The sequence below is a fragment of the Cetorhinus maximus genome, chromosome 4 (genome assembly GCF_964194155.1).
Source record: "Cetorhinus maximus chromosome 4, sCetMax3.hap1.1, whole genome shotgun sequence".
NCBI classification, from domain to species: Eukaryota; Metazoa; Chordata; class Chondrichthyes; order Lamniformes; family Cetorhinidae; genus Cetorhinus; species Cetorhinus maximus.
This window is the reverse complement of record NC_135882.1, coordinates 132,849,745-132,873,567: the sequence shown is the minus strand read 5'-3', so window position 1 is coordinate 132,873,567 and position 23,823 is coordinate 132,849,745. Positions and strand designations below refer to the sequence as shown.

Genomic DNA, 23,823 nt, shown 5'->3' with positions numbered 1-23,823 from the left:
ACTGGTAATTTGTCAGCTTTCCCTTCCTTCATAAATTCTGATACAAAGTACTCATTGGGCAGAATTTCCCATCCCATCACTTGAACAGTTGATACAAGGTGAACCTCTGCTGATGCCAGCTGCCCTGCAGCCATTTAACTCTCCAAGGAGCATTAATTAGCTGGAGGCAATTTCTGCCCCTCACTTGGAAGGAAGTCCTGCCTCAGAGTGACTAGCTATTCTGTTTGGCTAGCAGCTCTATTGTCCCAGCAGCTCCACCCGGAGCACTGGCCTCTACAAGCAGTCCCACAAGTCTAAGTGCCAGAGCACACAGGACCAAGTAGGTGCAGGGTTTCGCAGCAGTGACAGGAGGGGCAGCCCAGGGATGGTTGGGAGATGGAGGTGGTGGTCTTAAAGGAAAGACTGGGGGAGGGGTGGGAGGAAGTAAATGGGGGCCAGACCTTGGGAAGTGTGAGGGTTGGGGGAGTGAAAGGGCTCCAGTGATGGAGGCAGCTCCGCTTTTCTGCCTGAGGCTTAAGCAAGGTGATCAACAGGGTTTCCTCCCCGTATCTGAACTTATCCTGTCAGCAGAAAAATTGTCACCGGGCAGGAAGTGTCCAGTAAATCGCCACTTAAGGGTATCGACTGGTGTGAGGATGAGCAGGCCACCCTGGGTCTCACCCACACCCCCCCCCCCCAACCCTGTAAAATTGCAGAGAGGTCAGGGGCAGGTGGGAAGGAGGCAGCAAGGCCACCTGGGGAATTTTACAGGCTCCTTTGCCTGCAAACCTGCTGGCTGGGGACCGGAAAATCCTTTTTGTCCCCAATAAGGCTCACTGCACCTCTTATTATTCATGTCAGTGGAAGATTTTTTGGGTTCCCTTTTATGTTGACCGCCATTCTATTCTCATATTCTCTCTTTACCAGTCTCATTTTCCTCTTCACTTCCCCTCTCAACCCATTATATTTGACCTGGTTCTCGCTTGAAGAATTCATCTGCCATGCATCATTCACCATTTTTTTTTGTTTCATCATATTCTCTACCTCCCTCATCAGGTAAGAAGCTCTGGCTTTGGTTTCCCTCCCTTTTGCCCTTGTTGGAATGTACCTAATCTGTACCTGAAGCATCTCCTAATGAAAGATCACTCACTGTTCCAGTTACAGTTTTCCTGTATATTTTTGGTTCCATTTCACTATGGTACATCTCTTCCCATCCAATGAAATTAGCCCTTTTTCAATTTAGACTCAGTTTGCTCCTTGCTATTCTGCATTGCTAGTCCAAACCTGATAAGATGATCACTCTTACCCAAGTGTTCCCCCACCTCATTCCCCAGCACCAGTATTCTTTCTAATTGGACCAGAAACATGATGGTCAAGGAAGTTCTGAACATTTTTCATAAATTCCTCCACCTACTTACCCTTTAACACCATCCCAATTGATATTTAGGCAATTAAAGTCCCCCTGCAGGAAACAGAGTCCCTCTGTATAAGGTGGCAGCTCCAATAAACATTTCTCTTCTCGTCACCTACATTGTTGCCCATGGACTCCCACAAGGATTGTTCTTTTGGCCTCCTCCACATGCTGCCACTTGGAAATCACCTGTTGCAGGAGATGCTCCATTCTAAGGAGGGTGAAATAAAGTGGAACAGTTCTATGCACACCTAATTAATCAGGGAAGAGTGTGATTTTTAAATTCATGGTTGGATATAAATCCATGGCATTTGAATGTCCATCTCTGGCAACATCCAATCTTCTCCAGCTCCATCCAGTACATCCCTGGCTCTTGCAACAGGGGCTTGTCTCTCTCTCTGGCCAAATACCACAATCATTTTGTGCCAGTAATTAAATGATGACCATGAGACTAGAACTCACCTATAAATAAAACCAGAAAATATGGAACTGCTCAGCAGGTCAGGCAGCATCTGCTCTAATGAAAGGTTATTGACCTGAAACAGTAATTGTTCCTTTCTTCACAGATGCTGCCTGACCTGCTGAGTACTTCCAGCATTTCCTGTTTTCATTTCAATTTTGCATTCACAGTATTTTGCTTTTGTACTAGATTTCAACTGCTCTTCTAGTAGTTATTTTATAGTCATAAACAGCACAGGAAAAGAGTGCTTCTGACAGTGCAGCACTCATTCGTTATTTTTCATTTAAGTATTACCCTAGATTGCATGCTGAAGACTCTGGTGGGGATAGAATGTATTACCTTAGGATCCAGAGTCCAATGAACTAAACTGACATCTTACCAAATTATCAAAATCTTTCTTTTACTTTGAAGCTATGGCCTCACTCAACTTCCCTTCGCTGCCACAATATAACTTGCATTTATATTACTCCTTTGACTTCCATCACACATGGAAGCAAAGGCTGATCCTTTAGGGTTGCATTAGAGTAAGTCGGAGTTTACACTAAAGGGGAGAGGGGTAAGTGAAACACAACTTTGTACCAGAGTTGTCAATTTGTGGGATATAAGTAAGTTGCCAGGAAGGAAATTTTGATTTAAAAATGCCTTAAATAAAAAGATACTGATGAGCACACCAAAAAATTAACTTATGTTAACACTAGGTAACAAGATTGAGTCTCCCTTATGTGGGTGGGCTGAAAATAGTTTGAACATCAGTTTGATCGACGCCTCCCTCCCTCTTTCTCAGCCTAGTTTGCTGCTGTAGCCCGAAGTCCCGCCCCTCCCGCTGCTCAGCACAAACCTCTCGACGCAATTGGCCGCCCCACATCACAATCCGGCGTCACCAAACCCTGACGCAGCAAGCAATTGGTCAGAGGTCCTGGCAATCAAACCTTGCGTCATCACATTAGGTTGAGAAGAGGACCTTTAGCGGTCGCACAGATTGAATTCCCAAGCTTGAAAACGACAGGGGGAGAGAAATTAAAATAAAGTTGGGGAAACCAAAAAAAATTTAAAAATTACCGTAGCAAGATTTCCAATCAGCAAAACGTAAGTCGAATTTCATGTGATAACTTGAAGTTAAAATATATATTCAAATTCCGCCACTTTAAAGGGAGGTGGTTGGGCTGGGGCGGGTAAATGGAGGGGAAAAAATCATCAGTTATTCGGGGCGGTGCCTTTCCTGTCAACGCAACTTGTTAGCGGAAGTTTGACGTGATGACGTCAATTGGATGGGAAGCTCGCGCCCCACATGGGCGCTCCAAGCACCGATTGGCTGTCCCGCCTGTCGTTCAAGCGCCGAGGAGGCGGGAGAAAGTAGCGTACGCACGCCGCGACGGTTTATCAGGTTTGGTTGTAATTGCCCCTCCCCCTTTCAGTGGGCTGACTAACTTTGCAGCATTGACTTGTCTCTTTGGTTTTACTCCTGTGTGTTTGAGAATTAATCTCTGTAGCCCAATATATAGCCATAAAAACCCTCTCCTTTTGAGGAGCCACTGCAGTATTAAAAAATACAGGAACTTGTACCAAATACAGGTAAAAGAAAAAACAATTAAAATAATTTGCTCTTAATTTCTATTAAATGTATTGCTTGGGGCATTACACGGGTGTGTTTTGTTGTGATTGAACCTGTCAAATTGTGTAATTGTTTTTTAACATTTGTATTTAAATTAACTTGTGAACTGATGTCTGGTGCAATGCAGATTTAGCTTTTTCTAAAGTATAATATAAGGCATTTTGTAACTGGGTTACTTTTGTATGCTAGCATTTTTATTTCCATTGCGATGTATGTGTTTTATTCTTTGTTGTGACTTTGGAGATGTGGGAAACCAGTTAGAATGGGTGTGGCAGCACGAAGCGTGGGGCGAGGCCATTCACCATAGACTGTGTAATCAAGTGTACCAATTCAATGGATTAAACGTTATGGAGTAAAGAGGCGATGGTTAAATGATACACTAAGAGTTTTGTTTTGAAAAGGGATGGAGGTGAGAATAGTTTAAGACAAGCTCCCTATTGCTGTTGGGAGATGATGAATAAGCAGAGGTTAAAGTGATCGGCCATTGTTTTATCTTTGTTTAGGTTGTATGTATGACAGATTAACTTTTTTCTTCTCATGAAGTTTTAACTTTCTACAGTGAATAAGTAAATTGTATATTTCCATTGCTGTTTTGAAATTGGCCTCCTGTCCATATTCAGTTTGCAGGGTGCAGGGAATTGGTTCCCTGGTTCTGCTCTGCATCCAGCTAATGGGAACTGACATGCAAGGTGACTGGACGAGACTTAATTTACGTCTTGTGATTCGGAGTTTGTTTTACTTTTGTAAAGGATTTGCCTCACCTGGCTTGGCATCACCCTACAGGTCTAGTTGAGACTTGTGGTTTTCTTAATTAGCAGCTTCCAAGTGTGAATTTACATAATGGTGTGTTGTGTCCTGCCAAACAATCTTCACACTGAGGATGGGGTTAGGGTGTTTGCAGCATGTGAAAAGTTACTACTCTACTGTTGGTAGTAACTCTTCAAAGTACATGACCAAGCTCATTTAAAATGGCACTCAGCTGCATTGCTCTGAAGAGGTTTTGCTTTCCTAAAATTGTTCATAGCCGTATTATCCCAAGTGTTGTGGTGTTCTGCCTTGTTGTGGGAAACCTGTGTAAAGAGCATGAAAGGTGGAAAAACCTTGGTTTTGAGGATCTTAAAACTTTGCTAATGCCATGCAATATCCTAGGGTGGCTGCATTTTGTAAAGACTTTGCTGCAACTGGATTATATAATCTAATTACAGTATCTGTCCAATTTAAGAGTACCCCAGGCAAACTAAATATTTAAAATGTGTATAGAGTGCATATCAAGCTGTGAAATGTGTATAATTCTGTAGAATGACTATACTTTATTTTGTATGTATTGATATGTAGTTATGCACGGGATCACTTGTAAAGACACTTACTTGCTAAACCTATTTGGAGCTGGACACCTCTTCACTGTCACAATAAACTGGAGTACTGACCGTTGCTTCTCGGCTATAGTTCATTTCACAAGAATTTACAGCACAGAAACTGGCCATTTGGCCCAACTGATCTATGGATCACATGAGGCACTTTCCATTTACTTCATCTAATCCTTTCAAGATAACCTTTCACTTCTTTCACCCTGCTGTACTTATCTAGCTTCCCCTTCAATTAATTTATGCTATTTGCTTCGACTAGCCCATATAGTAGCAAGTTCCAGATTCTAATCACTCCCTGGATAAAATAAATTTCTCTTGCATTGGAGAGAGAGACATGCATAATTGAGCTCTGCACCCACCCATCCATCCAGTCTGTATACCTGTGCAGGTTGGCGTATGGTTCTACAGGCATCAGTATCTCCTTCAGACTCTACCCAGATGGTTATTGCTCATGTGAGCCTAAATAGAAAGAATCACCTCTTGACTCTCCACTTCTCTTTGCCTGCTGTTCACAGGTGCACTTTTCAGCAGAAGTCACTAGTGACCATCAAAAGCAGGAGCCATTTTTAATAGCACCCCTTCTGGGGCCCAATATACTATTAATTATATTTACTAATGACTTTGATAACACAGAACCAAATATTCCAAATTTGCAGATGAGAGGTGATCAATGAAGAAAAAAGTATGGATGGGAGTATAAAATTACAAGAAATATTGACAGATTGAGTGAGTAGGCAAAACTGGTGAATGGATTTCACTGCAGGTAAATGTGAGGTCATTCATTTGGGGTCAGTTTCATGGATCACTTTGGTGGTCAGGTTCAAAAATTCTCATAGGAATTAGGAACAGGAGTAGGCCACTCATCCCCTTGATCCTGCTTCGCCATTCAATAAGATCATAGCTGATCTGAATGTAACCTCAACCCCACTTTCCTGCCTACCTCCGATAACCTTTCACCCCTTTGTTAACCAAGAATCTATCTAGCTCTGCCTTAAAAAAAAATTTAAAGACTCTGCTTCCATCGCCTTTTGAGGAAGAGAGTTCCAAAGAGACTCAAGCCTGAGAGAGAAAATTTCTCCTCATCTCTGTCTTAAATGAGCAACCCCTTATTTTTAAACAGTAACCCCTAGTTCTAGATTCTCCCACAAGAGGAAACACATCTCCATATCCACCCTGTGAAGTCCCCTCAGGATCTTAAAGGCTTCAATTAAGTCACCTCTTACTCTTCTAAATTCCAGTTTTCAAAAAGGAGTTAGATATAGCTCTTGGGGTGAAAGGGATCAAAGGATATGGGGAGAAAGCGGGAGCAGGCTATTGAGTTGGATGATCAGCCATGATCATAATGAATGGCGGAGCAGGCTCGAAGGGCTGAATGGCCTACTTCTGATCCTATTTTCTATGTTTCTATGGATACAAGCCTAACCTGTCCAGCCTTTCCTCATAAGACAACCCTCTCATTTCTGGTATTAGTCTAGTAGACCTTCTCTGAACTGCTAACACATGTACATCTTTCTTTAAATAAGGAGACCAGTACTGGACACACTACCCCAGATGTGGTCTCACCAATGCCCTGTACAACTGAAGCATAACATCCCTAATTTTGTAATCAATCCCCCTCCCAATAAATTATACATTCTATTTGCTTTCCTAATTACCTGCTGTACCTACATACTAACCTTTTGTGATTCATGCACTAGGACACCCAGATCCCTCTGAATCTGAGCTCTGCAATCTCTCACCATTTAGATAATCTTTTTTGTTCTTCCTGTCAAAACGAACAATTTCACATTTGCCCACATTATAGTCCATTTGCCAGATCTTTGTCCACTCACTTAACCTATCTATGTCATTTTGTAGCCTCCTTGCATCCTCTTCACAATTTACTTTCCTACCTATCTTTGTATTGTCAGAAAATTTAGTGATCATTCTTTCAGCCCCTTCATTCAAGTCATTTATATAAATTGCAAGGAGTTGAGACCCCAGCATTAATCACTGGCACACCACTCATCACATCCTGCCAACCAGAAAAGACCCATTTATGCCAATTCTCTTCTTGTTAGCTAGCCAATCTTCTATCCATGCCAATTTGTTACCCCCTACACCATGAGCTTTTATTTTCTGCAGTAACCTTTGATGTGGCACCTTAGCAAATGCCTTCTGGAAATCTAAGTACAGCACATCCACCAGTTTCCCCTTTTCCACAGCACATGTGACTCCTTCAAAGAACTCCAATAAATTGGTTAAACATTATTTGCCTTATGCAAAACCATGTTGAGTCTGCCTGATTGTCTTGAATTTTTCTAAATTCTCTGCTGTAATATCTTTAATAATGGCTGCTAACATTTTCCCTATGACAGATGTTAGGTTAACTGGCCTGTAGTTTCCTGCTTTCTGTCTCCCATTTTGAATAAGAGTTATATTTGCTATTTTTCAATGTAATGGAACCTTCTCCGAATCTAGGGATTTTGGAAAATTAAAACCAGTGCATCTCACTAGCCACTTCTTCTTTCAAGAACTTAGGATGAAGTCCATCTGGACCTGGGTATTTGTCAGCCCGCAGCCCCAACAATTTGCTCAATACCACTTCCTTGGTGATTGTAATGTTCCCGAGTTCCTCCCTCCCTTCCATTTCCTGATTTAAAGCTATTTCCGGGATGTTACTTGTGTCCTCTATAGTGAAGACAAGCAAAATACTGCCATCTCCCTACTTCCCATTATCAGTTCTGCAGACGCACTCTCTATAGGACCAACACTCACTTTGTTAACTCTTTTCTTATTTAAATATCTATAGAAACTCTTACTATCCACCTTTGTTACTGGCTAGCTTCCATACTCTAAATTTTCCCTCCTTATTAATCTGTTCGTCATTCCTCACTGTTCTTTACATTCTTTCCAATCTTCTGACCTGCCACTGGTCTTAGCGTAATTATATGCTTTTTCTTTAAGTTTGATACTGCCTTTAACTTTTTCAGTTGACCACGGGTGGTGAGCCCTTCCCTTGGAATTTTTCTTTCTCATTGGAATGTATGTATTCTGTGTATTCTGAAATATCTCTTTAAATGTCTGCCACTGAACTTCTATTGACATCATATCCCTTAACCTCATTTGCCAGTTCACTTTAGCTAGCTCTGTTTTCATGCCCTCATAATTTCCCTGATTTAAGGCACTCGTTTCTCCCTCAAAATGAATGTAAAATTCATTCATATGATGATTGCTGCTACCTCGGGTGCCTTCACTAGGAGGTTATCAGTTAATCCTATCTTGTTGCTCAATACCAGGTCTGGTATAGCCTGTTCTCTGGTTGGCTGTTGTTCTAAGAAACTATTCCAAAGACATCCTGTAAATTCCCCATTTATGCTACCGTTGCACGTCTGATTTTTCCAGTCTGTATTTGGGTTAAAATTATTGCTGCACCTTTCTGGCAAGCTCCCATTATCTCTTTTATGCTGTGTCTTACTGTGTGGTTACAATTAGGAGGCCTGAACACCACTCCAAGTGACTTTTTGCCTTCATCAGTCCTTATCTCAACCCAAACCATTTCTTCATCCTGGTTTCCTGAACTTTGGTCATCCCTCTGTAATGTGCTAATACCATCATTTAACAGTGTCACCCCGCCACCTTTTTCTAATTTCCTGTCCTTCCTAAATGTCATGTACCCTTCAATATTCAGCTCCCAATCTATGTCACCCTGTGGCCATGTGTCTGTAATGGCCATCAGATAGTACTAACAGAAATAAGTAAGTACGATCAGTTCAATCGATTATTTTGTTTCGAATGCTGTACGCGTTTAGATACGGAGCCTTTGGCTTTGTCCTTTTATTATTTTTGTAGCGTCTAGCTTTATTTGCTAATTTTACTCTTAGAATTGTATTCTCTGTCCCTTCCTGTCACAGCCTGTTTATCATTTCCCAGATTAATACCTGTCTCTCTTGCCTTGTCTCTACTCTTTGGTTGACCACATCTTCTCAAATTTGATCCCTTGCCCCTACTATTCAGTTTAAAACCCCCTCTCAACTTCCCTAGTTAGGTGGCTTGTGAGGACACCAGCCCCGGTTCAGGTGTAGACTGTCCCAATGGTACAGATCCCACTTTCCCCAATACTGGTGCCTGTACCCCACAAACCAGAACCCACTTCTCCCACACCAGCCTTTGAGCCACTCATTCAGTGGAACATTAACCATTATATCTAGAGGGCTAAAAGATAAAGGGGAAGAATTCTTGCTACAACTGTATCAGACCCTGTTTAGTCCACACCTGGAGTACTGTGGGCATTTGTTCGTACCACGCTTTAGAATATATTAGTCTTGGAGAGTTCCTCAGATGCACCAGAATGTTATCGGGATCAAAGCTTTAAATTACTAGGAGAGATTACATAACCTTCTATATTCCAGGGAATTCAGAAGTTTAAGGGTTGATTTGGTTGAGGTGTTTAAAATTTTGAACTGAATTGTTGAGGGAGGATAGAAACATTTTCTGCTAGTGGAAGAATCTAGGACAAGGTCCCATAACCTTAAAATCTGAACCAAGCCATTCAGGAGATGTTTGGACACACTTCATCACATAAGGGGGTAGAAGCAAGGAAAGCTCTCCCACTAAAAGTGGTAGATGCTAGTTTAATTAATTTTTAAATGTGTTACATTTTTGTGAGCCAAAATGGATTTCATTCCTCTCTATCCAGTCATAGCTAGACAATCACCTACAATGGCTTATCTTCCTGTTGTTGCACCAATATTTCTGGTCCCTCTAGGGTTTTTTCTTGATCCTCTTCTATTTCTTATTTCTTATCTAAATGTTGCCCCTATGTGACATCATCCAAAAACATGTCAGGTTCCACATGTACTCCAATAACATCCAGCTTGCACTGTCTCTGATTTATGGGACTAAAAGCTGAAGCCCTTTAGACCTGATTGCCTGCACCCCAGGGCCTTAAAGAAAATGGCTGCGGAAATAGTTGATGCATTGGTTGTAATCTTCTAAAATTTCCTAGATCCTGGAAAGGTCCCAGCAGATTGGAAAAGTGCTAATGTAACACCTTTATTCAAGAAAGGAGGGAGACAGAAAGCAGGAAATTATAGGCCAGTTAGTCCAGCCTCTGTCATTGGGAAAATGCTAGAATCCATTATTAAGGAAGTAGTAGCAGGACATTTAGAAAATCATGGTACAATCAGGCAGAGTGAACATGGTTTTGTGAAAGGGAAATTTGTATTTGACACATTTATTCAAGTTCTTTGAGGAGTAAGAAGCAGGGTGCATAAAGGGGAACCAGTGGATGTAGTGTATTTGAATCTCCAAACAGTATTCTATAAGGTGCCACATAAAAGGTTAATGCACAAGATAAGAGCTCATGGTATTGGGGGTGATGTATTAGTATAGATAGAAGATTAGCTAACCACCAGGAAACAGAGTTGGGCTAAATGGAGGATGGTTTTCACATTGGTAAACTGTAACCAATGGGATGTGACAGATCAGTGCTGGGCCTCAACTATTTCTGATCTATATTAATGACTTGGATGAAGGGACCAACTGAATTCTAGCCAAGTTTGCTGCTGATAGAAAAATTGGTAGGAAAGCAAGTTGTGAGGAGGATACAAAGTCTGCAAAGGTAGGTTAAGTGAGTGACAAAGATTTGGCAGATAGAATATAATGTGGGAAAATGTGAGGTGGTCCACTTTGGCTGGAAGAATAGAAAACCAGAATATTATTTAAATAGAGCTAGACTGCAGAATGCTGTGATATAAAGGGATCTGGGTGTTCTCACACATGAATCACAAGGAGTTTGTATGCAAGTACAGCAAGTAATTGGGAAGACAAATAGTGTATTGACCTTTATTGCAAAGGGGATAGAGTAAAGTAGGGAAGTCTTGCTCCAGTTGTACAGGGCAATGGTGTGACCACACCTGGAGTACTGTTTTGTTCTCCTTACTTTAAGGTGAAATATACTTGCACTGGAAGCAGTTCAGAGAAGGTTCACCAGGCTAATTTCTGGGATAAGGGGGTTGCCTTATGAGGAAAGGTTGAGTATGCTGGGCCTGTACACATCAGAGTTTAGAAAAATGGGAGGGGAACATATTGAAACAGAAGATTCTGAGGGGATTTGATAGGGTAGATGCTGACAGGATGCCCCTCAGGGGGGAATCTAGAACTAGGGGGCACAGTTTAAAAGTAAGGAGTCTCCCATTTAAGACAGAGATGAGGAATTGCTTCTCTGAGAATCACTGGTCTTTGTAATTCTCTTCCTCAGAGGGCAGTGGAGGCTGGGTCATTGAATATATTCAAGCATGAGTTAAGCAGATTTTTGATTGACAAGGGAGTCGAAGATTATGGGGGGCCGGCAGAAAAGTGGAGTTAAGGCCACAGTTGGATCAGCCATGATCTTATTGAATGGTGTATCAGGGCAGATGGGCTGAATGGCCTATTCCTATTTTTTAAATGACCTTGTGAATATATTTATCATGTAGCTTGTCTAACATCTGGCATTGAATGAGTAGGAATTATTTCCAACTAAATATTGGGAAAACTGAAGCCACAGTCTCCATTCGTTAGGTACCAACTCCATTCATTTCCCTGACCAACGCCAGAGGCTGAACTAGACCATTTGCAACCTTGGTGCTCTATTTTCTTGATGAGCTTCAATATCTGTTCCATTATCAAGATTGCCTACTTCCTCATCCGTAACATTGCCCGTCTCTACATATCCCTCAGCTCAACTGCTCCTGAAAGCTTCATCCATGCCTCAGTTACCTCCAGACATCCTGTCAAAATCTTGTCAACCTGTAACTATCAACATCCTGGGGGTTACCATTGACCAGAAACTGAACTGGACTAGCCATATAAATACTGTGGCTACAAGAGCAGGCAGAGGCTAGGAATCCTGTGGCGATTAACTCGCCTCCTGACTCCCCAAAGCCTGTCCACCATCTACGAGGCACAAGTCAGGTGTGTGATGGAATACTCCCCACTTGCCTGGATGAGTGCAGCTCCCACAACACAAGAAACTTGAAACCATTCAAGACAAAAAAGCCTGCTTGATTGGCACCACATCCACAAACATTCACTCCTTCCACTATCACTGCACAGTGGCAGCAGTGTGTATGATCTACACTATGTGCTGCAGGAACTCACCAAGCCTCCTTAGATAGCACCTTCCAAACCCACGACCATGATGAACTAGAATGACAAGGGCAGCAGATAGATGGGAACACCACCACCTGGAAGTTCCTCTCCAAGCCACTCACCATCCTGACTTGGAAATCTATTGCTGTTCAATCACTGTCGCTGGGTCAAAATCCTGGAACTCCCTCCCTAACAGCACTGTGGGTGGACCTACACCACATGGACTGCAGTGGTTCACGAAGGCAGCTCGCAACCACTTTCTTGTGGGCAATAAATGCTGGCCTAGCCAGTGACACCCGCATCCCATGAATGAATAAATAAAAAAAACGGTTTCCCTGTGGGTTGTGAGCTCTGAGGCAGCAATGGCTACTATGGAGCTCGGACTGAATGTTAACAGCTGCGAGACCCCTTTAAGTCCTCACACAGCTCCAACTGAAGGGTGACAGCAATTTTCAAACCTCGAAATGGGATCACAGTTGGAAAAAGTTTGCAAAGAACTGCTCTAGACTCAACCATTTTATTTGCTTCCTGACTGGCCTCCCACCATGTACTCCCTGCAAATCCAAACCTCTGCTGCACATATCCTAATTTGCACCAAGTGCCCTTCACTGATCAACTTCTTGCTTGCTGGTCTACATTGGACCCTAGTCTGACAATGCCTTGATTTTTAAAATTTCTATCCTTGTTTTAAAATCCCTCCATAGCCTTGCCCCTCGCCTCTCCATTTCTAACCTTCTACCCTCCAAGATCTTTGTGCTTCTCCAATTCCGAGCTCTAGTGCGTCTTTGAGTTTAGCCACTCCACCGCTGCTGGCAATGCCTTCAACTGCTTAGGCTCCAGGGTCTGGAATCCCCTCCCTAACCTCCTCTGCCTCTCCAGCCCTCTCTCCTACTTAAAGACTCTCCGTTAAAAACTGCTTATTTGACTGCACTATTGATTACCTGTCCCAAGAGCTCCTCATGTGGTTCAGTGCAAATGAGTTGGAAGGTTAAATCCTCACTGCAGGCTGTGAGCACAGAATGTAATTTAATACTTAGGCATGATACTGAGGATGTGCTGTATTCTTGCGGTGACTTCCTTTTGATAAGGTGTTAAGCAGAATTCCGAGGTTGAGGTTGTTGTTAAGGTTGCATTTTGCTATTTAAAGATTTTTAATTTTAATTAGCCATGCATCCTGTTGTTTGTGATCCTGCCATAGATTAATGCTTACTCCATTTGTTTATAAAACAGCAGTTGGTGTTAATTGTATATTAATTGATTGCCTAAATGTAATGCTGGGCATTAACTGGGGATTCACTTGTGCCCCTGTATATATAGTAGCAGATTGAAACTGCAGTTTTGGGTTTGTAAGTGCCTGTTTGTAATGTGTGTATCTGCAAATAAAAGCTTACAAGTGAGTAATGATTAAACTCTAGTTCTATCTTTCCTTGCTGGACTATCTAAAATAGAACAGTTGATTTTTAAAAAAAAAGGTCAACTGTATGTGATGCACTTTAAGATGTTTCTGAGACATGACGAAATGTAATTTTTCCAAATGTTTTAACTGAGCTGTCCTACCCAAGCAATATCATTTGTTCTTGTCCTGATATTAAATGTACTTTCTGGAAGTAATAACAGAGAATACTGGATATCCAATAAGGAGCTGGAGATGTTTGCGTGTTGTGCCAAACCTCCAAGGGAAAATAAACTTGCCTTGAGTTTGAATTGGCGTTCGGAGAGTGGGAACTATAGTTCCTAGCAGGCCTTGGGGGGGTTTCTGCTCATGCGCTGGCTGCACATGAACAGACCGCGCTTTTTTCGTTCTTGGAGCCTTCTGTGCATGCGCTGGCTGGAAAATGGCCACATGTGTGCATTTCTGTTTTTTTTAACGATCTTCGGGTCTTTTGCGTATGCGCCAGCTGAAGAATGGCCGCAGACCAAAACTGCACACAGTATTCCAGGTGTGGTCTCACCAAGGCCCTGTACAATTGCAGCAAGACATCCCTGCTACTGTACTCGAATCCTCCCACGATGAAGGCCAATGTACCCCGAGTTAATGAGATATCTGTAGAATCTATATTGGTGGCATCTATCACGTGTTTTGGGGTGTGGTGTGTCTGACCACAGGTCTTCTATTAGATCACATGTACCACCTACTTGCCCTGAATATTAGAGTATAAGAGATATTGTAAATTGTTAGCTTTATAAATTTGTATGTATCAGTAGGAATAGTGATTTAATCATTTACTGGGGTTTGTATTGAGATCTTTCCAGTCTTTTTGTCTAGTGTAATAATATAGTTCATTCTTTTTCTTAGTGTTACACTAGCAGACTCTTGTGAATGTGTTCAGTAACCCACAGTTTCTTAAAAATAAAAGTTAGGGACTTTGATTTTATTCCTGCATGGAATGTGGGCATTGCTGGCTAGGCCAGAATTTATTGCCCTAATTGCCCTTGTTCAGGGGGCATTTAGGAGTCAACCACATTGCTGAGAGTCTGGAGTCACCTGTAGGCAAGACCAGGTAAGGATGGCAGATTTCCTTCCCTTTAGTGGGCATCATTAGACTTTAAATTCAAATCCCACCATCTGCTGTGATGGGGTTCGAACCGGGGTCCCCAGGGCATTACCCTGGGTCACTGGATTACCAGTCCAATGACAATACCACTGCTCATCATCCTGACTTGGAAATACATCGCTGTTCCTTTACTGTCACTGGGTCTCCCCCTAGATCAGACTTGTCCAGTGGTAACATCAGCTGGGATCGTAACAGTGCTAACTATTTGCAGAAATGTGAAGGTTGTTTTTTTTCCTTTTGGCAGTGCCAATGGATTGGGACCTTTTCCCACAGCCGTTCTTTGCTGAGTGGCTGCTATATTTCTTTAACACCCTATCTTCTGTCTTTTATTATCCCTCCCATGTTCCCTTTCTTCTCACTTTTTATTCCCTCCTAGCCAAAGGTTGTCTAGATGAGCTATCTTTTTATTCATGGGCTGTGGACTTTGCTGGCTGGGCCAGCATTTATTGCCCATCCCTAGTTCCCCTTTAGAAGGTGGTGGTGAGCTGGCTTTTTGAACCACTGCAGTCCACATGGTAAGCCCACAGTGCTGTTAGGGAGAGAGTTCCAGGATTTTGACTCAGTGACAGTAAAGGAACAGTGATGTATTTCCAAGTCAGGATGATGAGTGGTTCAGAGGGGAACTTACATGGGAATACCACCACCTGGATCTGCTGCCCTTGTCCTTTTAGGTGGTAGTGGTTGTGGGTTTGGAAGATGCTGTCTAAGGAGCCTTGGTGAATTCATGCAGTGCATGTAGTAGATAGTACGCACTGCTGCTATTGTGTGTCAGAGGTGGAGGGGGTGAATGTTTGTGGATGTGGTGCCAATCAAGTGGGTTGCTTTGTCCTGGATGGTGTTAAGCTTCTTGAATGCTGTGAGAGCTGCACTCATCCAGGCAAGTGGGGAGTATTCCATCATACTCCTGACTTGGACCTTGTATGGTGGACAGGCTTTAGGGATTCAGGAGGCAAGTTACTTGCCACAGGATTCCTAGCCTCTGACCTGCTCTTGTAGCCTGTGTTTGTGTGGCTAGTCCAGTTCAGTGTCTGGTAATGGTAATCCCCAGGTTATCAGTGATGGTAATGCCATTGAATGTCAAGGGCAATGGCTAGATTCTCTCTTGTTGGAGATGGTCATTGCCTGACACTTGTGTGGTGAGAATGTACTTGCCACTCGTCAACCCAAGCCTGGATATTGTTCAGGTGTTGCTGCATTTGGACATGGACTGCTTCAGTATCTGAGGAGTCGCGAATGGTGCTGAACATTGTGCAATCATCAGCGAACATCCCCACTTCTGACCTTATGATGGAAGGAAGGTCATTGATGAAGCAGCTGAAGATGGTTGGGCCTAGGACACTACCCTGAGGAACTCCTGCAGTGATATCCTGGAGCTGAGATGACTGACCTCCGACAACCACAACCATCTTTCTTTGTGCTAGGTATGACTCCAACCAGTAGAGAGTTTTCCCCCGATTCCTGTTGACTCTAGTTTTGCTGTAGCTCCTTGATGCCACACTTATCGTTTGCACTGATGTGCTGGGCTCCCCCATCATTGAGGATTGGGATATTTGTGGAATAGTCCCCTCCTCCTCCAGTGAGTTGTTTAATTATCCACCACCATTCACAACTGGATGTGGCAGGGCTGCAGAGCTTAGATCTGATCTAATGATAATCTAATGATTATAGCTTCACAGGGTTGATACCTTATTTTAAGGTATGCCAAGTGCTGCTCCTGGCATGCCCGCCTGCACTCTTTATTGAGCCAGGGTTGATCCCCTGGCTTGATAATGGTAGAGTGGGGGATATGCCAGGCCATAAGATTGTGTTTGAGTACAATTCTGCTGCTGCTGCTAATAGCCCACAGTGACTTGTGGATGCTCAGTATCGAGTGGCTAGATCTGTTCAAAACCTTCCCATTTAGCATGATGGTAATACCACACAACACGATGGAGGGTAAACTCAATGTGAAGGCAGGACTTCATCTCCACAATGACTGCGCGGTGTTCACTCCTACCGATAATGTCATGGACTGATGCATTTGCGGCAGTTAGGTTGGTGAGGATGAGGTCAAGTATGTTTTTCCCTTTTGGTTCCCTCCCACTTGCCACAGACCCAGTCCAGCAGCTATGTCCTTTATGGCTCGGTCATTAGTGGTGCTACTGAGCCACTCTTGGTGATAGACATTGAAGTCCCCCACCCAGAGTACATTCTGCCCCATTGCCACCCTCGGTGCTCCCTCCAAGTGCTGTTCAACACAGAGGAGCGCTGATTCATCAGCTGAAGGAGGTCAGTACGTGGTAATCAGCAGGAGGTTTCCTTGCCCTTGTTTGACCCGATGCCATGAGGTTTCATGGCTGTTGTTGTACCCTAGCTGTTACTGATTAATGTGAACAGAAGGATTAATTAATTTGCTAATTGTTTACTGCTTAGCTGAGATATTGATAAACATGAGAAAATTAAGGCTGTTCTGTATTAGCCCAGCATAGAACTGCATTTTGCATTGTTATTGTCTCAGCTACCTTACATGGTAAACTATTCTAAACATCTATCATCCTTTTAACTTTCTTTTTCTTTATTCTTCCTGGGATGTGGATGTCACTGGCAAGGCTAGCATTTGTTGTCCATCCCTAAATGCCCTTGAACTGATCTTGCTGGGTAATTTCAGAGGGCAGTTACGAGTCAACCGCATTGGAGTCACAGGAGGCGTGTAAGGATGACAGATTTCCCTCCCTAAAGGACATAAGTGAACCAGATGTGTTTTTACAACAATCGGTGATCAGTTTCGTAGCTTTATATTCCGCATTTATTAACTGAATTCAAATTCCACCAGTTGTCATGGTGGGATTTGAACCTATGTCCCCGGAGCATTAGCCAGCGACATTACCACTACACCACTGTCTCCCCGAACTGTAAATTACTGTATATTAATTTAAACCTGTGTCCACTGATCCTGACTGACTGACTTTGAAATAATGTTGAGTTCATCATATATAATGAAGTAATATATTGAAGTTCTTGCCTTCCCATTCCTAGCTCATGTTCTAGACTGGAGCACTTAAATTTATTTATTCCAACATAGTTCATCCGCTTTACACTTGGTCCTCTGAGTCTTTAGTGTATCGATACCCTTTTTGAAGTGTAGGTTTATCGCAGTATCACAGAATTTTTACAGTGCAGAAGGAGGCCTTTCAGCCCATCATGTCTACATCGGCTCTCAGAGCATTGACTCAATGCCATTCTCCTGCCTTTTCCCCATAACCCTGCACATTGTTTTTATTTAAGTAATTATCTAAAGCCGTCTTGAATGCCTTGATTATGCCTGCCTCCACCACACTTTCAGGCAGTGCATTCTAGACCCGAACCGCTTGCTCTGTAGAAAAAGTTTCTTCTCACATCGCATTTTCTTTTGCAAATGACTTTGAACCTGTGCTCCCTCATTCCTGCTCACAAAAGGATTGAGAACCATTTCTCCCAATCTACTCTGTCCAGCCTCACGATTTTGAACATCTCTATCAAATCTCCTTTTAGCCTCTGCTCTCCAAGCAGTACAGTCCCAACTTCTCCAATGTCTTCATAACTGAAGTTCCTTATTCCTGGAATCATTTTTGTAAACCTCTTCTGCACTCTCTCCAATGCAGTCACGTTCTTCCTAAAATGTGGTGCCCAGAACGGTACACAATACTCCAGCTGAGGTCTAAAAAGTGTCCTATACAAGTTCCTTGCTGTTGTACTCTATGCCCCTATTAATAAACCCTGGGATACTGGTATGCTTTATTAACTGCTCTCTCCACCTAGCCTGCCACTTTCTGAACATATACACCGAGGACCCTCTGCTCCTGCACACCCTTTAGAGTTGTACCCTTTATTTTATATTATCTCTCCATGTTCTTCCCACCAAAATGTATCGCCTCACACTTCTCTGCATTAAACTTCATCTGCCACCTATCTGCCCACTCCACCAACTTGTCTGTGTTCTTTTGAAGTTCTACACTGTCCTCCTCACAGTTTACAATATTTACAAGTTTTGTATCATCTGCAAACTTTGAAATTGTCCCCTGCACACCAACATCTAGAACATTTAATAAATATCAGGAAAAGCAAGGGTCCCAATACCGACCCCTGGGGAACTCCACTACAAACACTTCCTCCAGCCCAAAAAATATCCATTAACCTTTACTCGCTGTTTCCTACTACTCAGCCAATTTTGTATCTGTTGTTGCTGTCCATTTTTATTCCATGAGCTATAACTTCTCAAGCCTGTGTGGCATTGTATTGAATGCCTTTTGGAAGTCCATGTACATCTCATACCCGCCTCAACCCTCTGTTACCTCTTTAAAGAACTCCAGCAAATTAGTTAAACACAATTTTCCCTTAAGAAATCCATGCTGACTCATCCTAATCAACTCACATTTTTCCATGTGACTATTAATTCTATCCCAAATAATTGCTTCTGGAAGCTTCCCTACCACTGACGTTAAACTGACTGGTTTGTAATTGCTTGGCTTATCCATACAACATTATTTGAACAAGGGCGTAAAATTTGCAATTCTCCAGCCCTCTGGCACCTCCCCTGAGTCTAGGGAAGACTGAAAGATTATGGCCAGTGCCTCTGCAATTTCCATTCTCTCTTCTTTCAATATCCTTGGATGTGTCTCATCTGTTCCCAGTGCCTTGTCAACTTAAGTACCGACAGTTTATCCAATGCCACCTCCTTTTCAGTTTTGAATCTTTTTAGTGACATAGTTTCCTCCTCTATCACCATGGCTTGGGTAGCATCTGCTTCCTTGGTAAAGACAGATGCAAAGTATTCATTTAACACCTCAGCCACACTTCCTGCTTCCATGTGTAAATCCCCTTTTGGGTCCCTAATCGGTCCTAGTCCTTTTACCACCCTTTTACTATTTATGTGCCTCCTAGAAGATTTTGGGATTGCCCTTTGTTGGCTGCCAGTCTTTTCTCATTATCCCTCATTGCTTCTCTTATTTGCTTCTTCACTTCTCCTCTGATCCTTCTGTATTCAGCTTTGTTCTCAATTGTTTTTTTTCTACCTAATACCTGTCATAAGCGCACATTTTTTTTCTTCTTTATCTTAATTTCTATCTCCTTTTTCATCCAGGGAGCTCTGGATTTGTTTGCCCTACCCTTCACTTTTGAGGGAGTATACCTTGACTGGCCTGAACTATTTCTGCCCATTGTTCAGCTGCAATTTTTCCTGCCAGCCTTTCGTTCCAGTCTATCCAGCTCAGATCTGTTCTTGCCCCATTGAAGTTGGCTCTCCTCCAGTTAATTATTCTTACTCTGGATTCCCCATTGTTCTTTTCTGCTGTCATCCTAAACCTTATGATACAATGATCACCTGTCTCCTAAATGTTGCTCCACTGACACTTGATCTACTTGGTCCACCTCATTTCCAAGAACCAGGTCTATCAGTGCCTCCTTTCTTGTTGGACTGGGCACATACTACTGTGGAAAATTCTCCTGAACACACTCTAGGAACCTTTTTACTCCTCTCTCTGCCCTTTACACCACTACCGTCCCAGTCTATATTTGGGTAATTAAACTCCCCCATTATAACTACTCTATAATGTTTGCACCTCTCTGTAATTTCCCTGCAGATTTGTTCCTCTACATCCTTCCCACTAGTTGGTGGCCTGCAGACTACACTGAGCAATGTACTTGCCCAGTCCTTCGTTCTAGTCAAATTGATTCTACCCTTGAACCCTCTGGCACATCCTCTTTCTCCAGCACTGCAATGCTCTCCTTAACCAATACAGCCATTCCTCCTCTTTTTCTTCCTGCCCTGTCTTTCCTGAACACCCTGTACCCAGGAATGTTTAACACCCAGTCCTGCCCTTCCTGAGCCAGGTCTCTGTTATTGCCACAACATCATAATTTCGCATAGCAATCTGCACCTGTATCTTGCCAATCTTATTTACAATACTCCGTGCATTCACCCACATGCAGTATAACCCAGATTTAGATTTCTTCACTTTCTCCCTTCCTTCGACTCCACCTATTAATTTGCAGATAACACTAGAATATCTCTCCCATTATTTATGCACCTTGGTATTGCACTCTGACATTCTTTCCTGGTTCCTGTTCCTCTGCGGAGTTAGTTTAAAGGCCCCCCAACAGCACTAGCAAAACGCCCTGCAAGCCCTGGCTCTGTTCAGGTGTAACTCATCTGGCTTGTACCATCTCCTTCTGAGCCAGTCCCAGTTCCCCAGGAATCTAAAGCCTTTCCTCCTGCACCACCTTTCCAGCCACCCGTTCATCTGCCTTACTCTCTTATTTCTGTGGCACTGGGAGTAATCTAGAGATTACTACTTTTGAGGTCTTGCTTGATTTTCTACCTAGCTACCTAAATTCTGTCTGCAGGACCACATCCCCCCCCCCCTTCCTACCTAAGTAATTGGTACCAATGTGGACCATGACCGTTGACTGTTCACCCTCCCCAGAAGAATGCCCTGCAGCCGCTCTGTGACATCCTTGACCCTGGCACCAGGGAGGCAACATACCATCCTGGATTCATGTCTGTGGCTGTAGACATGCCTGTCTGCTCCCCTAACTGACGAATCCCCTATCTCTATTGCTCTTCCTTTCTTCTTCCTCCTCCTGTACAGCCCAGCTGTTTGTGGTGCCACAAACTCAGCTCTGACTGTACTCCACTGAGGAACCAATACCCTCGCCAGAATCCAAAATAGCACACTGATTAATAAGTGGGACCCCAGGGGACTCTTGGACTACCTGGTGACCACTCATTCCCTTTCTGCCTCCTTGGCCCTAACCTGTGGTGCGACCACCTCTCTGAACGTGCTATCCAGGTAGCTCTCAGCCTTGCAGATGCACCACAGTGACTCCAGCTGCCACTGGAGCTCCAAAACCCAGAGCTTAAGTTTCTACAGCTGGCAGCACTTCGTGCACATGTGGTCACCTGGATCATCAGTAGTTCCCATGGCTTCCTACATAATACAAGACATGCATTCCACACGAGTGAGCTGCCCTGCCATGTCTTAACTTCAGTTCCTTTACGTTATCTTTATTTTACTCTGATTTACTTATATTACTTTACTTTACTGGCCCTTACTTCCCCTTATTCCTAGTGTTTTTTACTCAAATCCAAATAGCTACTTCTTTAAAAATAATTCTCTTTTCTAATTTACAGCTATTTAAAGACACTCCCTAACAGCAGTTTTTTGCCAACCAATGAACTTAACAGAAACAAAAATACCTGGAAAAACTCAGCAGGTCTGGCAGCATCTGCGGAGAGGGACACAGTTAAAGTTTCGAATCCGAATGACCCTTCAACAGAACTAAGTAAAAATAGAAGAGAGGTGAAATATAAGCTGGTTTAAGGGGAGGGTGGGACAAGTAGAGCTGGATAGAGGGCTAGTGATAGGTGGAGATAACCAAAAGATGTCACAGACAAAAGGACAAAGAGGTGTTGAAGGTGGTGATATTATAAAGCGAGTTTTAGTAAACACCTTGTCAAACACCAGGAGAGAAATGGAAAGCAACGAAGGTGAACAAGGCAAAAGAGAGATACGAAAATCTTATCGGAGAGAAGAGCAATACTTCTTCAAGGTAGTCATTCCTTGAAGAGAAGTGGCAGTCAATTAAACACCAAGATAAAAGCAAAAAACTGCGGATGCTGGAAATCCAAAACAAAAACAAAAATACCTGGAAAAGCTCAGCAGGTCTGGCAGCATCTGCGGAGAGGGACACAGTTAACGTTTCGAGTCCAAATGACCCTACAATGGAACTAAGTAAAAATAGAAGAGAGGTGAAATATAAGCTGGTTTAAGGGGAGGGTGGGACAAGTAGAGCTGGATAGAGGGCCAGTGATAGGCGACTGGTGTTTACTAAAACCCGCTTTATAATATCACCACCTTCAACGCCTCTTTGTCCTTTTGTCTGTGACATCTTTTGGTTATCTCCACCTATCACTGGCCCTCTATCCATCTCTTTTCCCCCTTGCACCGAATTCCCACGTGAGCCTAATTCGCTACTCACTCGGCCTCTGTCTCACTCCAGCGTAGTCACCTGTCTCCTCGCCTGCCCATATTGACTAAAGTGTACACGGTATTCTAAGGTGGGCCTAGTGTCAGATATAAACTTGCTATTTAGGCTGATGTGAAGAACAGACTTGTACACTAGTACGCCACTATTCTGGCGATGTATCCAACATTTTTTTTTAATTATTTCTCTACTAACATTGATACTGAAAATGATGAATCCACTGTACATTTCAGATTCCTGATTTAGCTATTTATTTTTGCATCTGTCTTGCTCTGTTTCTCCCCATCAATTTTTGCCCAATATGCAATACTTTGGTTAACACATCTTCCCCCTTGTTCATAACCTAAAGATTAACGCTATGACTGTTTTCTGGTGATCTTGCTACCAAATAAACTTCCCTCTGAGTCATCTCTCATTTATATGTTGTCAGAGCCATTGAGGACCTCTGCCAATGTGCTATTACAAACAAGTTATTATCATGTAGCCTCCCACCAATACTGTATTCAAGGCTATCCAGTTTCCTCTGGAATTGCAATAAATGTTTTGCTGCATCATTGTTAGTACTACTTTTTATTAACTGTGAATTCATAAGAGTCTGTCCTCCCACTCTGTTCCTTTTTTATATCCACGTTAGGCTCCACTTATTATCCAACACTCCACTTATTATTCCCCTCTCCTTTTATAAGTATGACTGTGGTCAGAGCTACTCCTATCCTTTTGGCTCCTGTGCTGCAAGGTTGCCTTTATTGAGCTATGTTTAAATTAACTTGTGGATTCATCTGTTGCTGTTCATTACTCTTGCCATCTTTGAGCTTTGAAAGCTCCAGTGTGGCATTGTTTTCTAGTTTATCTTTTCTCCTCTTCGACTCTTTCAAGCATGGTGTCTTGAACTTTGAGCCTTGCCCTATCAACTTTGTTTCTCAATTCTTTTAAACGCAAAATCCCATGGCGTTTCTTTCAGCACACTCTTGTTTTACTTTTCCTCGAGCAGGCGGCAGTTTTTGGCAGATGCTTGTTTGTAACTTGCCCAAATGGGTATCCCTCAATTGAGCACTGATAGCGTGTGTCAGCAGACAAATTAATGATGTGGCACATAACAGCTAAACCTGTCGTTATCTTTGCCCTACGTTTGCAATTCCAGAAATGGAGTGAAAGACCACTTTATAGCTATGATCCTTTTCATACAATTTTCTGTGTGCACCAGGATTCCCATTTTGAAGTTTTTCTCTTCGATTTCAGCGATGCAATCTGTTCTTCTTTGTATCCTGCAAAGGAGCCCTATAAAAGCCTGCATTTATGTTGTAATGTTGTTTAGGCCTCCTGGT

The 23,823-nt window shown here is 42.8% G+C and overlaps 1 protein-coding gene across 8 annotated transcripts in view; it reads left to right on the top strand.

Moving 5' to 3' along the window:
• Positions 1-2,769: 2,769 nt before the first annotated feature.
• Positions 2,770-23,823, top strand: part of LOC144679900 (uncharacterized) — a 386,990-nt gene continuing 365,936 nt past the window's right edge. For 5 of the 8 annotated variants that reach the window (XM_078540844.1, XM_078540842.1, XM_078540838.1 and 2 more), the window contains exon 1: positions 2,770-2,936. The gene's annotated coding sequence lies outside the window, so the exon portion shown is untranslated. Of the gene's footprint in view, positions 2,937-3,260; positions 3,423-23,823 lie in introns of those variants that run through there. The other 3 variants (XM_078540843.1, XM_078540840.1, XM_078540837.1) reach the window with 1 other exon arrangement.